Below are 15,635 nucleotides of genomic sequence, written 5' to 3' on the forward strand. Positions count from 1 at the left end.
TATTCAGTCTTTCTTCCAGTAATTGATTATGCAGATATTATTTATCGTGCTCTGCAAGCACATCTTTGCATAAATTGGATGTGCTTTATCATTCTGAGTTACATTGTATTTACAAATGCCCTATTTTCTGCTCATCATTGACGACTTTATTCCATGGTAAACTCATCTTCATTAGAAGGGCTTAAGCACTACTGTTCATTTATTAGCAAGGGAATTTGCTGAAAATCCCCACCATGCTTTCTATCTTTAGCAAATTATTTTCCCAACAAATATGTTTTCAAATCCTACGGCTGTTTTTCTCCATGAAAATACAGTAACTAGGAAGCATGATTTTCTCTTACCACCTCACCTTCAAGGTATTTCTTTTAGCTGCTATTAAAGTTTACAAGTGTTTTCAGTTTTACTGTTTAACTAAAAGAGACAATCACAGTAAGGAAGTGCAGCATCCCTGGTATTTTCTAGAGTGTTAATGGCTGTGTTGAGGTCATCCCAGTTAGGAATAATAAGTTTCCAGACTAGCAATTTACTTGATTAAAGGAAGGGTTGTCTGGGTATCTTCTCTGTTTATTGTCTTTTTCCTAGTCATGAATATTGCCCATGCATGATGTTTCAGAATTTGACTGAGTCCAGGGAATTTATTCACAAGTATGATTCATTTTCAGGTACAGAAAAACCTTTTCTCTTTATAGCTTTTTTTCTTCCTAGCTAAGAAAGTATTTTGTCATTGCTCTAGTGAGATGTAATTACAGTAATTCATCTGCAGTCAAAAAATTTCAGGCTTGAAAATCTCCTCTGTGATTGCACAGGCATAAATGTTATGTTAAAACATAAAAACTAACATTAGTGTAAATAAAAGCTCAACGTCCTGTGGCGTGCCAGGCATTGCCTACTTCCAGGTGAATTAGCAGCCTGTGAAAGGGCTCTTACCCTCTCAGACTCGAGCCCCAGAATACATATATCAAATCCCAGCCCTCTCCTGCTCCTTCCTGCATGACAGTGGAGGAGCCAGCTGCAATTCTTTCTCCTTGAGAAGGAGCTGGCAATGCCAGCACAGTCCTTGTTCTTCACCAGGACCAAGGAGCCGTGTGTCACCTGCTGTGTTGAAGCATTGCTGCCTTTTCCAGTGACACCTCCTGTATGGGAGCGGTGAGAAGGAAATGGATCTCCCTCAGCTGACCATTCCAGTCTGATGTGTGCACATGCTTGGATGAGGTAAGGAGGCCTTGGTTTCAGAAGTATATCATCAGAAGATAACAGAGTACCTGTGCAGCGCGCTGCCCCTCAGCTGCTGCAGCAGAGTTTTGTGACAAAAATGGTAGAAAGCAGGAGACTCTTCCTTGTGCTCCTATGGTTGAGTGCAAGCTCATCATTGCTGGCAGCCTCAGAAATGCCAGGTACTAGACAGGAGGAAAAGAAGGTGAGACACTGTGCAGTCCAGAGGGTGAGTACACAGCACACAGGACAGCTGGATCGTTAGCAAGAGGATGAATAAAAGGAGGGTTTACTGGCTTATAATCCCTTGATTTTCTTTATTATTTTCTATGATTTTTCTTTGAGAATAAGAGCTAGTGTCTGATGAATGTCTAAAGGAAATAGCCATCAATCTGTAGCAAGCAGTTATGTGTCTTATCTACCTGGGAATGATGTGGCTGGAGCTGTGGTGTCTCCTCTGACATTTTTTACATTCAGTTGAGTCACCCCTTTGTTTGCTGGTTTGTGAAGTTACTTTTGGGGGTGCTAATTCCACATCTGCATTGCACAGGGAATTATTTTAAACAGTATAACAGTCTTGACGGGCCTCTATACTCATCTGTTCAATCTTGCTCGTGTATGTGTACAACTGTTGTTTAATAATGGCTTTAAATTGAAGCAGATTTCAAAAACCCACCATCATTTTGAAATCCTCTTTTTAAGCAGAAAAAATCTCCAGAAACCAAACAAGTAAACAGTTATATGTCACCTTTAAAATTGCAGGGAGAATTTCAGAAAGTATATGTTATTTATACAGTTTTTTTTGGTTTCCTCAGTGTCACATAGGACAGTTACACCCATGCTTCTCTTTCATATGAATAATAGAATGGTGGGTGCTTAGCTGCTCCTCTTGCAGGGACCTGATAAGGTTTATGGAACATTTCCCCTCCTACCCCTTGCCATTTAATTTAGCTTCCCACTCCACAGAAAAAAATATACCTTGTGTGATATGAATATGGAACCTGTGTAGTTAAATTTTCATTTCTACAAGCAATGACTGCTTGCTTCAGTGTTCACAGAAAGCGATTCTAAAAGAGGCCCAAGCGTAGCTGGAATGAATTAAGATTTGAATTTCAACAGACGTTCATTGAAAGGTTTTTTCTTTAAAGGCATTGAGTTCTTCTGATGGCAAAAGACTCACCTAGCTCATGATTTGTAAAGGACTGTCTGGACTTTATTGCTAATTGTAAGTCACTGTGCAGGCTCACCAGCCATACAAGGAAAAATCAAGTCCCTACCCATAGATCTTCTCTTTGTATCCCCTTCCTCAGGGCTTGCTTTATTTCCAAACCCAAAAACTCTAAACCAGAACAAATCAACTCAAATTGCTCAGTAATAATCACCTGAGGCCCTGCCAGCCTCAGCCAGCTGGGAGGTGACAGCAAGCAACCTCATCTTATGAGACTGTCTTTTGTCCCAGCCTTGTCAGTCCTTTCATGACTCCATCAGAAACACCATCACACCCAGAAACCTCTAAGGTGCCAAACTGACTTTAGCCAATCACCATTTCCTCTGCTCTTTTTTGAGGGCTGCTGATTTACCACATTTTCATACAGGTAACTGACATTCACCACAAAAATGAGATCACTTTAAAAATAATCAATACTTCAAAAATAGAGCCTTTCACAACCTGAAACTGTGAGGACTAATGCTGAAGGGAATTCAGGGAATTTCTGGGAGATAAGGAGATCTGCAGTAATCTGGAGCAGCTTTTGCCTTGATTAATTGACACAGGTGGTGGTTTTTAATTGCAAGAAGTTTTTGGTTTTATTTTAAGGCTGGCCATTATATAATTTAATATCATATGCTTTCAACTTACCACTCTAAAAGAGGAAAATTAACTTAAGAGAGGATACAAGAGAAGATAATGTAAATATATGTGTTTACACATGTAAATATATTTATTTATTGATGTGAAACTTTCAGGATATGCAGAATATTCACGTACAAGCACTTGTGTAGTCATGTAAACCATTAATGGTGCATTTTCCACAAATCCACAGGGACGCCTTTTTTTCCTGAAGCTCTCCTTTCTTCCTAGAAAAGGAAACCTACTACAGTGTTTTTAGAGCATTTGAAGATTCACGTGAGTTATTCTAGATAAGAGAGTTATCCTGTCTGTCAGACGGCAATATATAGCCTTCACAAACCAAATTTATTTGGCTTTTATTTGCCTCTGTAGCAGCTGAACAAATCTTCCCTATACTTCTATAACTGGTAGTTTAATTTCTTCCAACAGACCAGATCCATTGAGCCAGCAGGTCAGTGCAAAGCATTGTTTGTGACAGTGTGCTATGAGTATGTTGTAAGTAAAAGGCAATAGTTTTTACTTAAAATTGCAGTGAAGGATTTGGGGATGCTCTGTTGCCAGTACAGCATGTAAAACCTGACACCATTCTGCTTAGCAGCAGTTTAATTGTTACCTGTAAGGTAATTTTAAAGGTAACAAAATACAGACTAAAATGCTCCTCTTAAATAAAAACCCTCTGAAAAATGAAACTCTAAGGAAAGATTAATGTCAGACAGAAAATTTAAAGCTGAATAAAAACCATTAACGCAATGAATAAAATTAAGCTTCACTTGAAAATTGATTAAGTCTTGCTAAGTAGCCAAAAGGGAACTACCAAACTATCCCTACTGCCATAAACTATTAACTCTTACACTCAGGGCCCAAATCTCACTGTCTAAATTGGGACTTTCTTTTCAGTCTGGAACCTGGAAGGCGTTTAGTCCTCCTGCCTTCTCACCCTGCTCATCTTCTTTGTCTTCATCTGTAAGGCTGATTCTTAACTCCTGTTGGGGATTGCTTTCTGCAGTGTTTAGCAGCAGAGGAGCTGGGGATGATGCATGTCTCCTGTGCCTCCCAAAGTGCAGGTGGGAGCAGAGGGCAGAAATGCAGTTGGCATCACTCACTGCAGCCTTCCATCTTCTTGATTGCTCTGTACTTTCACTAAGATAGGAACTGAGGACAGGGGGGGAAATAATGAATTATGGCCCTGCCCCTCTTTCCACTGCTCTCTGCTTGGGGGAAGGAAAAGAATTGTGTGCCATGGGACAGGAGACAGTGTTTGGAGGAGGAACAATGTCACTTGTAACTACATGTAACTACAATGTAACTACATTATGGTGCTAATCCTAGCTGCAACATTTTCCATAACCAGGTTTCCAAGGTACCAGGCTAATTTTATAAGCATAATATCTTTTTTGTTGTGTTCCATATAATAGCATAAGAAATACAGCTTATGGCAGATACGGTGCCTTAGCAGGGTCTGAGAGGCCAGTTGGGTCATTGTCACTAAATTTAACCTGTGATGGAGAACTTGCCAAAACAAAGCAATTGGAATTAAGTGTTTTGAACACTGAGTGTGATCACTTAAGTGTAGGTGGCCGGTTGATATAGGTACTAATGGCAGATTTAGGTACTAATGGCAGATTAAGGATGTATTTTGACAAAGCAAGAAGAAAGGGAGGAAAGAAAAATAAGAAAACATAGTAAAATAAATCATAAAAGAGACTTTTTCCATTTTACCATTTCACTAAGAGTATTGACTTCACCAGCAAATTTCCCCCGTGTTCCTTGTGGCAAGGAACATGGGGAAAATGTAAGTGTAAGTAGTAGCCATAGGTTTCACAACCAAGAGAGGGGTGAGTACTGGGTATAGGGGAGCATGACCCTGCAGTGCAGATCCTTTGCAGGATCTGTGGCAGATATTGGAAGTCAGCAGAGCCAGGAGTAGTAGCTTTTCCAAATTTCTGAACAGCAAGGAGTGCTCACATGGGTTTGCGTGGCTGAGACTGTCTCACTGCTGAACAACTTGCTGAAGTTAAAATTTTAATGAAAATTGAAAGTTTAAGTGCCACCACTTTCCATATCACTTTTCTCCTAACATGATTTATTGACCACTTATACATGATACATTCTCCTGTCATGAGTAGCACTCTATATATTTATTTTCATGAATAATAGCTATCATTTTAATTGATAGTTTCAAACAGAAGAGTAGATTTATTTCTACAATGAATGAAACTGCCCTCAATATAGAGCCTGTATAAATTATTTTACGTATTTCAGTTTTCCTTTTGCAACACAGTATGCTCCTAATCCTATACAGAAATCAATCAAATAAGATCTAATACACCACTAAACACCAGCTTCTCTAAAATATACTAGGACATTTTTCTATAATGCTTGTAAAATTTGTCTTAATCAGTATTGCCAGGAGCTTTTGACTTGGCTTTTACATGTAAGATGTCTGTTTCATTCCCTGGTACCTTATTTGTCAGCTTTTTTTGGCACCCTACCTATACACTTAAAACATAATTGCTTTTCTCAAACACATCTCAATTATGCTATCCTTTTTCAGATAAAAAATTTAAATTTAACTATGTTAATAATAAAATATTGATTCCAGCAGTGCATGAGCTCATGTGGGCAGATGATGTATTATGCATTCACTTCTGAGTGTGACACCTAGAAGTCAAGTCTACAAAGGATTCTTACCTAGAGAGATCACAGTTCATGACTGAAATCCACATTCCATGCAAATGATCTCATTCTGATATAGAAGTTCAAGCCAACAAGTGCTGTGTGCTCACAAATACCTCAATCATATGCTGCAGAACTATTAAAGGAACAATCCTGCATACATTCCTGTGTCTAGTATAAAACACTGCAGCTTGCTATGAATCATTTCAAAAGAGAATTAAAATGTTACAGAGCATGCACTAGCTGCCTTCTTTAAGCAAACAAAGCCTCAGACAAACAGAAATTCCTGAACAAATTGCATTGCAAAGCATTGACCCAAATATCTTTGTAATATATCCAGTAACCAGTAATTTTAGAGAGCTATCATTTATTCTTCAAAGTTGGGATTATTCCTACAGTTCTGTCCTCTCCTTTAAAAAGGATTTCCTTCTTGTATTCTGACTAGAGTTTTCTAAGGCATTACTCCAATCCCTATGTAAACATTTGCACAAGGGATTTTACATCCATTCAGAAACCCCACGTTCATGCACCAGTACTGGAACATTTTGATGGTGGCATTTTAATATTTTTCAGTATTTTAATAGATTGGGGATGGGATCACTGTCAAATAAAATGAGTGAAGGGCAGAGGACAGAATTTGTGAATGCACTATAGATGAAGTGACCCAAACGTGAGCACTTAAAACTGAATTTCAAAATGTAACAATGGGTTTTGGCAAAGGCAGAGAGGTAGAATCCACGTAAGAGAAAAATATGTTTGGGCAGATGCCTTGCCTTCAATAAAACACTTTACCACCTACTACTTCAGTATTTCAAATGGCAACACTTAGAGCCAGGTTCCACTTCCTATTTCTGTTCATAAAACACTCTGTATATTTTTTTAGTTGAGAGATGATGTTCTGTGGTAAAACATTAGTAACATAATGTATGAAGATGTTTTAACCATAAGAGGTATTGCTTACAGATCTGGCATTCACGCCAGATGTGCTGTATAATGGATGTACAGCAATTTAGCATTTAGTGTACCTCATGTGCAATGTTGTCTTTGCTTTCATATATGTTGTCTTAGCTACAGCTATGGGATTTGAAAGAAAATGTAACTACAGACTGTATAGGAATTTGAATAGCTTTTATCTGTGTCTGCATTAACATGCAATTCCTTTTCTCCCTCTAAAACAAGCCATTTTCTTGAGAAAACAGAGGCATGATTGCTGGAAACCGTAGTTTTGTGTTCTGTTATTTGAGCTATGAAATCAAAATATGTTTTAATAAATTGCTGCATCAATACATTCAGCTGTTAAGCTAAAGCAAAGACATAAAAGTCGATCAAAAGACGCCACTCTGCAGGGAGGCAAGTGAAGCAGTAAAGAATTAAACCTAAAGCTACATAGCACTTTTCCTTTGGTAGCAGCAAAGTAATTTGCATTATTCATTTCACCCTGGGAAGACAAAAACCTCCCCACAAAACCCCCCAAATCCAACAGCATGAATAGATTGAAAGGACCAGATGGAATCTAGCTGGCAAACAAAGCAGAGGTAAAGTAAGCGAAGAAAAGAAAGCTAAATCAAAAGTAACAAGGCTGCACAAGGGTTCTAGAAATATCTAGAGAGAATAGAAGGAGACCACTGAAAAGTAACAAAGGGACCATATAATTGAAGGCTACAAGATGGATGAAAAATGTTCAAACTACTTTTTCTTAGTTTTCAGTATAAAGGAAAATTATGAAAGTGGAGAATATTATGTAGGAAGACAGAAAACTATTACAAGCAGTGGACCAGAATTGAGCTTAACTTGAACACAAATTTTCTGCCTTTCCTTTCCTTTCCTTTCCTTTCCTTTCCTTTCCTTTCCTTTCCTTTCCTTTCCTTTCCTTTCCTTTCCTTTCCTTTCCTTTCCTTTCCTTTCCTTTCCTTTCCTTTCCTTTCCTTTCCTTTCCTTTCCTTTCCTTTCCTTTCCTTTCCTTTCCTTTCCTTTCCTTTCCTTTCCTTTCCTTTCCTTTCCTTTCCTTTCCTTTCCTTTCCTTTCCTTTCCTTTCCTGCCTTCACATTTTCTGTCTTCTTTCTCCCTGTGGGTCCCTTCCAACCCAACACAGTCTGTGATATGTTGATTAATGCTTATATTTCAAGTAGCCCCCTTGTCAAAAGAAGGGAAAAAAGGGAAGTGTGGGGTGGTATAAAGATGAAACACAGAGTTACAAAGTGTAATGTAAGCAAACTGCTATGAGAGCATCCTACTCTCTGTCTCTCTCACTAAAATCTCCCCCTAAAACAGTGTGAAAAATGTTACCAGAAACATGTAGCTGTTCAAAATAAGTTGTGTTTTTTCTAAGTTCAGGTGTGTTGCGTTTGAAGTGGGAGACAGCCATGGTAGTGCATGGTGTCTTCAACATATTTGCTGTGTCACAGAAGGTTTAGGTTAGATGATAGGAAAATTTCTTCACCCAGAGAGTGAAGAACACTGGAACAGGCTCCCCAGGGAAGTGGTCACAGCACCAAGGCTGATAGAGTTCAAGGAGCATTTGGACAACGCTCCCAGGAACATGGTGGGAATGTTGGGAGCTGTCCTGTGGAGGGCCAGGAGCTGGACTCCATAATCCTTGTAGATCTCTTCCAACTCTGGATATTCTGTGATTCCAACACCCTAGCACCAAGAAAAAAAGCCACAGAAGGAACACTTTAGGATATTAATGAGAACCAAATGAGGTGCAGTCCATGCACTCATCTGGATCCTAGTCTGAAAATACTTAAAATTTATTTTTATTTAAGAGCCTAAGCATATTGTGAAAGAGTATATCGGAACAATTATGTGGATGCAAACATCTTCACTCCCATACTCTTGATTCTATAAAATTTCCCCCTATCCTACCTTGTTTTTTTGTTTTTAAATACTTGGTGTGATTTTATGTACCCAGATACATGTGGTATTATGAAATTTAGGTAGAATCTGTTGCTAAAATTTTCAATGGGAAATGCCATTACTGTCTAATTTACACAAAGTGGGGAGAATGTAAAATCTTCTTAAAATAAAAAGTCTTTTTACAGCATGATAACACTCCATTTTGGCATTTTTGACTCCATGATATGTACCATTTTTAAATGACTTCTGAAAATTGAATTATTTCCAATACAAGTAAACAGTGTTCAAAACTTAAATTCCAAACAAAATGTTTCTGTTTGATTTAAAAAGCATGTCTGATTGACTCACAAGATACTTTTTCTAATATAATTTCATGGAAGATTTGTACATTTTGTGTTCACATTTTAAGTTTCTAATGGGAAAAGAAAATCCATGTAATGCCATGAAATAAAAAGAAAATCACCTAGTACAGAACTCCATCGTGGTGTTTTTATGTGTCTGTGGAATTGGGTAAAGAAATGAATAAAAAGGACAATGAAGCTGGCACTACTGAGCATTAATGAGGAACACTAACTGTTGCTGACAGGTCATAAAACTGACTCAGTGTCTGTGACAGTGCATTTTCTGCCCCAGTTTTGGAACTGACCCTGAACCTGATTTCCTATGAATAGATAAAGACTGAACACACAGGCTGTTACTAAAATATGAAATTGATAAAAGTGAAAACTAAATAAAACATGTATTGATATTGATGAGTTTATGAGGAAAATATGCAAGTAGTTTTAAAAATTTTGTCATGCTTTTTAAAAAAACGCAATAAAACCTAATTGGATTTCATGCATATACAGGTCATAGAATTTCATCAATTGAATCCTGCAACAGGACAGCAGCTCTTCACAGGTTATGGGCCATCTCTTGATTTTAGTCATTGTTAATTGAGAATGTCTATGCTCTTTAAGTAAATATTTCCAAGGCTTTCTTGCCTTCTCTGGTAAAAAACACAAAATCTTTTTAATGTCAGACTCATGGTCACTAAACTTTTTTATACTATGGAGCATGCTTCTATGAAAAAATTTATTCTTATTTACATTCCTGCAGACCAAGAGCAATTCTTTGTGTTAACTAAAATAATCACTCAGTCTAAAATGGATATTCCAGATCTTGGATAATACTTGTGACTTTTTTTTTCTGAACTCTTTCCAGTATGTCAACAGTCTTTCTAAGTGGAGGATAAAGACTTTAAATGTGAGAAATGTAATTGGTTTCCAAAGGTAACAGACTAAGGGATTAGTACTAGTCAATAAATGAGGAAATGTTTATTTTAGGGATGCCAGACACATGGCTTTCAGAGGGCTGGTTGCAATTAGATACTGTCAGAGGAAAAAAGGAAATGTAGTATAATCTGCATTCTGATGTTCCCACAGAGAGTCTGATATGTAGCCCATGTTACCAATTGGGACTCTTCCAATTGATTAGAACAGTTTTGGAGCAGGAGGTTTTATGTAAAGCTAGGGAATCAACTAAGGGCTTTGCCAAGCTCTGGTGAAAACAGAATTATGCATTCTGTTTTCCACTGTTGTGAAAGCTCTGCAAACAGGCAACAAGGAATGCTGAAAGGATGAAAAGACATGAGTATAAAGTCCCCAAAACCTGCTTCACAAACTTCTTGAAAGGGTTTATAGGTCCTAACCTAGGAGCCAGAGGAGAAGAGAAAGAAGAGAAAAGTATACAAGAAGTCAAATAACAGACAATTGCTATTGCAATAATCATAAGTCTAATTGAAATAAAAATTTCACTCTACCAAGTCATCACCCCCACCCCGTGAGTCTCTAAAACTGCAGGCAAGTTGTGATGCAAAAGAGGATTTGGGGGAAGAATTCATGAAATCAGTCTTTCAGCTGCAGTGACCAAAGAGTCCAACAGATTTTCTAGTGATTTCCTTCCTGTTTCCTAATACAGTATTCCTCTTGGGTGAGGTCTTGCCTTTTACATACTCCTCGCTCATTTATTAATTTCATATCAAACATCCAACAATTTAATAATACCATTATTGATACGTGCTGGATTTGCAACATGAGCTCCAAAATAGCATGGCAAGTTCAATTTAGGTTCTTCCTTACTTATTGATATCGCAAATGCATTGCACTCCTTGTCAAAATATACAAACTTCAAGGATAGGCCAATTTTCAATAGTTAGGTTTCCTTTTCTTTTGGAGTCCATAATCTTACAGGTTACTGTTATAATCCAAACATACATGTTTGGATTATAATCCAAATATTCATGTCCCATATTACCATCCTTATCCCTCCCACAAAGCAGGTTTCAGGGGAACCCCCAGGATCCATACACAGGGAAAGAGGAAAAAGTCAGCCCACATCTCCGTGTTTGGAGCTGGATAATCTTTATAAGTTTTTAGCAATTCCATCAGTGGAGAACAGTTCATGTCAACTTCTACCTGGGTTTCCAGGGCCTTTCTGCTGGAGACTATTGGTTTAGACCAAAAAATAATTTTTCCTTTATTTCCTGGCTAGCAGTTACCTCATATAAAATAAGTCACCTCAAGAGCACCCTTCTCACTGTGCAAATTAAAATGTAAGGCACCAAAAACTCTCTCCTAAAAGGGCTTATGGATTTTTTATGTACTCTGAGGCTGATGCACAGAGAAATACTGATAAGATATTCTCAAGAGGTCAAAACAACAAAAAAATTTACTGATAACTTCAGAAGATCAGAGAGCTTTGGCAGAAGTTCAGAGCAGCATTCAATCAACATAAAACACTCCACAAAGCTTTAACTTAGCCCATTCAACTTAGCAAACTCCAAGCCCATCCGGTTTTAAGTTATTTAAAACTACAAGAAGATGGAATTAGAAGAAGGAGATGAAAGGGAAAGAGAGAAAGAATACAGAAAATAACAAATATATCTATCACTCCTGAGTTCCAGCAGGGTCCAGCTGACACAAAATCCAAGGGAAGGTAGGGTCAAGACCTGTGCTTGCCTTGTGTCCTGGGTTAAGTACCCTATGTCTTTCCTGGCAAGACCTGACCTGCCCCTTTTCCCCAAAGGTTCACCTGAAATGTTTTGAGCAATAAATCCATCCAGTCTCTCAGAGTGGAGTACCTGAAAGAGCCAAATGGATGTAGTTTAAAATGAGGGAAGCTTAAGAGATGCACAGCTGCTCTGTAAATTCCTTCCAGAAAATAATGTATCATCCTACAGTTTCTCTGTGAATTACCTCTCTACATCTTGTTAAAATACAAGGTGTACACAAAGGAAATAACGTGATGTGCGCTCTAATGCACAACTGCTGTCCTTTTTTATGAGAAAATTCCTCCCATTCCTTCTTGTAATCTATTTCTCTGCTGGGTCACTTTCAACTCAGCTCAGAGCTTTGCAATCGAGTTCAGTAGGAGAGAAGTATTTGCAAGTTATAAGGATTAGTTTCTTTGAACTCAGGGTACCAGTATTCCTGCAGCATAGAAGAAAAAGAATTTGTGTGAATTGGAGAGTAATAAAACATCTTTTCTCTTCTTTGTACTTTCCCATGATAAAAAATAGAGCCGAAATGAGGTGTATGACAGAATTCCCCTTAAATTCAGTAGTGTCTATTATTGAATTTTTCATTAACATTTATAATTTTTCCCCCTCAGCAATTCAACAATGGCAAAATAGTCTGTGTAATTAATTGCACATACAAAATATTTATATAGAACACTTGGTAGAACAAGCTCTTGTACAACATAAAAGCCACATAATTCATTCATTCAATGCAGTCAGGGATGGGCAGCATACGTACATAAATGCATATATACATACATACAGACACCCCTGTGGGTATCCAAACTCACAGAATGTCCTGGGGAGGGAAAAAAGCCTAAAGCTAGAAATTTAACAACTCATGTGTTGATGCATTATTACTTATTTCCATGACATGTGTATATATTCTCAAAAGTTCAGTATTTTTATTCATGATAAAATATGCATTCTTATTTCCACTACTTATTTTTCTTGACCTTCCCATTAAGAGAGTAGATTGTTTAAGTGAGTAGAAATTATAAAAAATACAGCCAGCTGTTCAGCTCAGGTACCAGGCACACGTATGCCTACCTATACATATATAAATACATACCTGTCTTGATATATTAGTAGCATTTGACAGTCTTGGTATTCTGTGACTTCTTTGAATTTTCCGTGTACAGTCACAGGGAAAGAGCCCCTGGCTTGTAGGTTTGGCATGTCTTAGACCTGATACTGGGGGCTTCAATCTGTTTGCAAAAATATTGTACATGCTCTTTTATTTTCCAGGAAGGACAATCAGCTACAGTTCTTTGGGAACCCAGTGAATACCAGTTTCAAAATAATGTCCCACTGTGTTTTTCTCTATTTTCTCCCAAGCAGGTATGCAGACTCCTGCTAACCTTCTCTAGTCTTTTGTCCTCACAAATATAAAAAGAGAAAATATATCTATGCAAACATAAAATATCTGCTTAATTGCAAAGTCTAATATATTTATCTTGGCTTTATTTCTCATGACAGAAGTCACTGAATCCTTGAAAAAGACAACCAAATCTCTGTTGATAACACAGTTATGCTTTGTAACTAAAGCAAATCCAATAGCAACTCTAAGTAAAATTTAAAAAAAAAAAAGTGCTCTTTATCTTTTATTACCTCAGTGATTTTTAGCTTGTGTTTGAACATTCATTAATTAAATCAGTTGAGTGTAGGAAAGATGTTTTACATACCTTAGAACAATACCTAAAAATAGTTAAGTCAGATGTTCATTACTAAACTTATCCATGACGTGAGTTCCAGAGCAGTCATTAGGGCCTTTTATAACCAAAGTGAGTCATTCTGAGTGTTTCGTAAACTTTCCAAAATGCAATTTCTTAGTTAATTTCTGTTTGCAATAATTTTCCTTAGAATACAATGGAATTTTCCTTCAAAAAAACTGGACATTCGTCCAGTAGGAATAGCTATTCCATTTGTGCTTGTCCAAGGTGCTGAAATCTTCTCACTTGTGAAGGAACGGTAACCCACAAATGGTTTTGTTAGAAATCAGAAGAGGTAAGTAGCCTTAATATTTGAATATTTGCTGTGGGGGTGTTTCAAAGCTTCCATTATCCCAGGAAAGCCAGGTTTCATCAAGGAGAGCATCACTGAGGAGAGCATCAGAAACATCAGAGGGAGGCCGTGAGAATAATGAGGCACTGGTCTTCAAATTTGAAAAAAGCTGTACAAAAATCTGAGCTGATATCCATGTAGAAAATTTATTAGCCAGCCTCTTGTCACCTAGAGGCACAAATGCCAAGAGTAGCTCAGAGCACTGGATATGTTGATCCTAATGTAGCTGCCATGCCCAATCAAGAATTTCTCAAAGGACTAAATAGACATCTGTAGATGAGAACCCTTTAAAGTTTCTCCAGTTGCATACACTGGTAAACATTTCATAATAATTACTTCTCAACTAAACAGCTGATGAAATCTGACTCATGGTGAATGTTCTGAACTCTTCAAGTGGCGTCACTGAAGCTCAAAGCAGAAAATATGCAGCAAGATAAAATTGTGACAAATACAGCTGTATGCATATTTCCTTAAGTAATTGATCCACTAAAGGACTAACATTTATTTTGGAAAATGAAATGCCTAGATAAGTATTAGATTCATGAAGCACACCAAGTAAAGTGAAACGTACTAGAGTGTTTATGGTCTCTTTTAACAGGAAGTTCAATAGCAAGATGTGACAGCAGCAATTTTCTTTCTTGCTAATAAACATTGTATTCTGCCCTGAAATGTATCTTTATAGCTACTTAGAACTGTAAGTTGTGAGGAAAAAGTTCTTTCCTCACTGAAATGGTGGTCAGGCATTTAAGCAGCCTGCCCAGGGAAGGGGCAGAATCATCATAGCTGGCAGTGTTCAAAAAAAAAAGGTGCATGTACCACTAGGGGATATGCTTCAGTGATGAACACAGTGGAGGTGGTTTGACAGATTCCATGATCTTAGAGGTATTTTCCAACCTTATCACTTCTTTCATCCATATCTTATAAGCCTGCCAAGAGCCATCAGTAGAATTCAAATATAATAATTGGGAAATTAGTTGCAAAGGTGTGTACAACACCACATTTATTGATTTCTAGCAGCACTTCTAAACTTATAAAAGTTTATATTTTCATTGCATGTTTAAATTTATCTTAACAGGAAGAGTCTGTAGGTGTTTTAAGTTTTCAGCTTGCCAGAGGACAAACCAAGCCTGGCAACTGAGATATTTTGATGGCTGTGTCTCAACAAACTCCTTCTGCCAGCAGCGTCTTGTGGGTTACCATCATTAATCCCTATCTTTCCAACCTGACTGCATCACAGTTTGAGAAGCAGTGGCTGTGATCAGCTTGACCCATTTGAGAGTAGGTGTGCTTCAGCAGAAAGTGGCATGCCAGATAATATATAATCTGTTGCACTTCTTCTACAGAAGTAAAAGAAAAGTTTTCAGACACTTCTGTTACACTTCTTTAATGAACAGATCTTACACCATGACATTTTTGCAGATTCTGCAAGGGATTTAGCATAGCTCTCTCCTGGATAAAGGGGAAACTCTTTTTCTGAACTAATTAAAACCAGGGCTAAATATTTTTCTCTCTGATGAAAAATAAAAAGGTGGCATTACAAAAAAAGAAGGGATGCAGCACAAAAATATACAGGATATTTTACTGAATGAGTAAATTAAATATTGATTTCCCATAATGTGCCATGGTAGTTTCACAAGAAATGGAATTCAGTTGTATGTATGAAACTCAATACCAGCACAAAACTTGCCCTAATATGATAGCAATCTTCAACTGACTGCAGGACTCTACTGAGCCATAAGCTTACTTAAAACCCAGACAAAACTTGAAGTAACTTGAGAAGGAATTTCAAGTAGTAGAACTTTACTCTATTTTTTATGATTCCCTGGTTCCTCTGAAATGTTATTGCTACATTTTACTGGAAACTAAAGTTCATGTCAAAACATTAATTTCATTGTAAAATCAAGACAGAAAAATTGCAAA

The sequence above is a fragment of the Passer domesticus genome, chromosome 4 (assembly GCF_036417665.1).
Source record: "Passer domesticus isolate bPasDom1 chromosome 4, bPasDom1.hap1, whole genome shotgun sequence".
NCBI lineage: Eukaryota > Metazoa > Chordata > Aves > Passeriformes > Passeridae > Passer > Passer domesticus.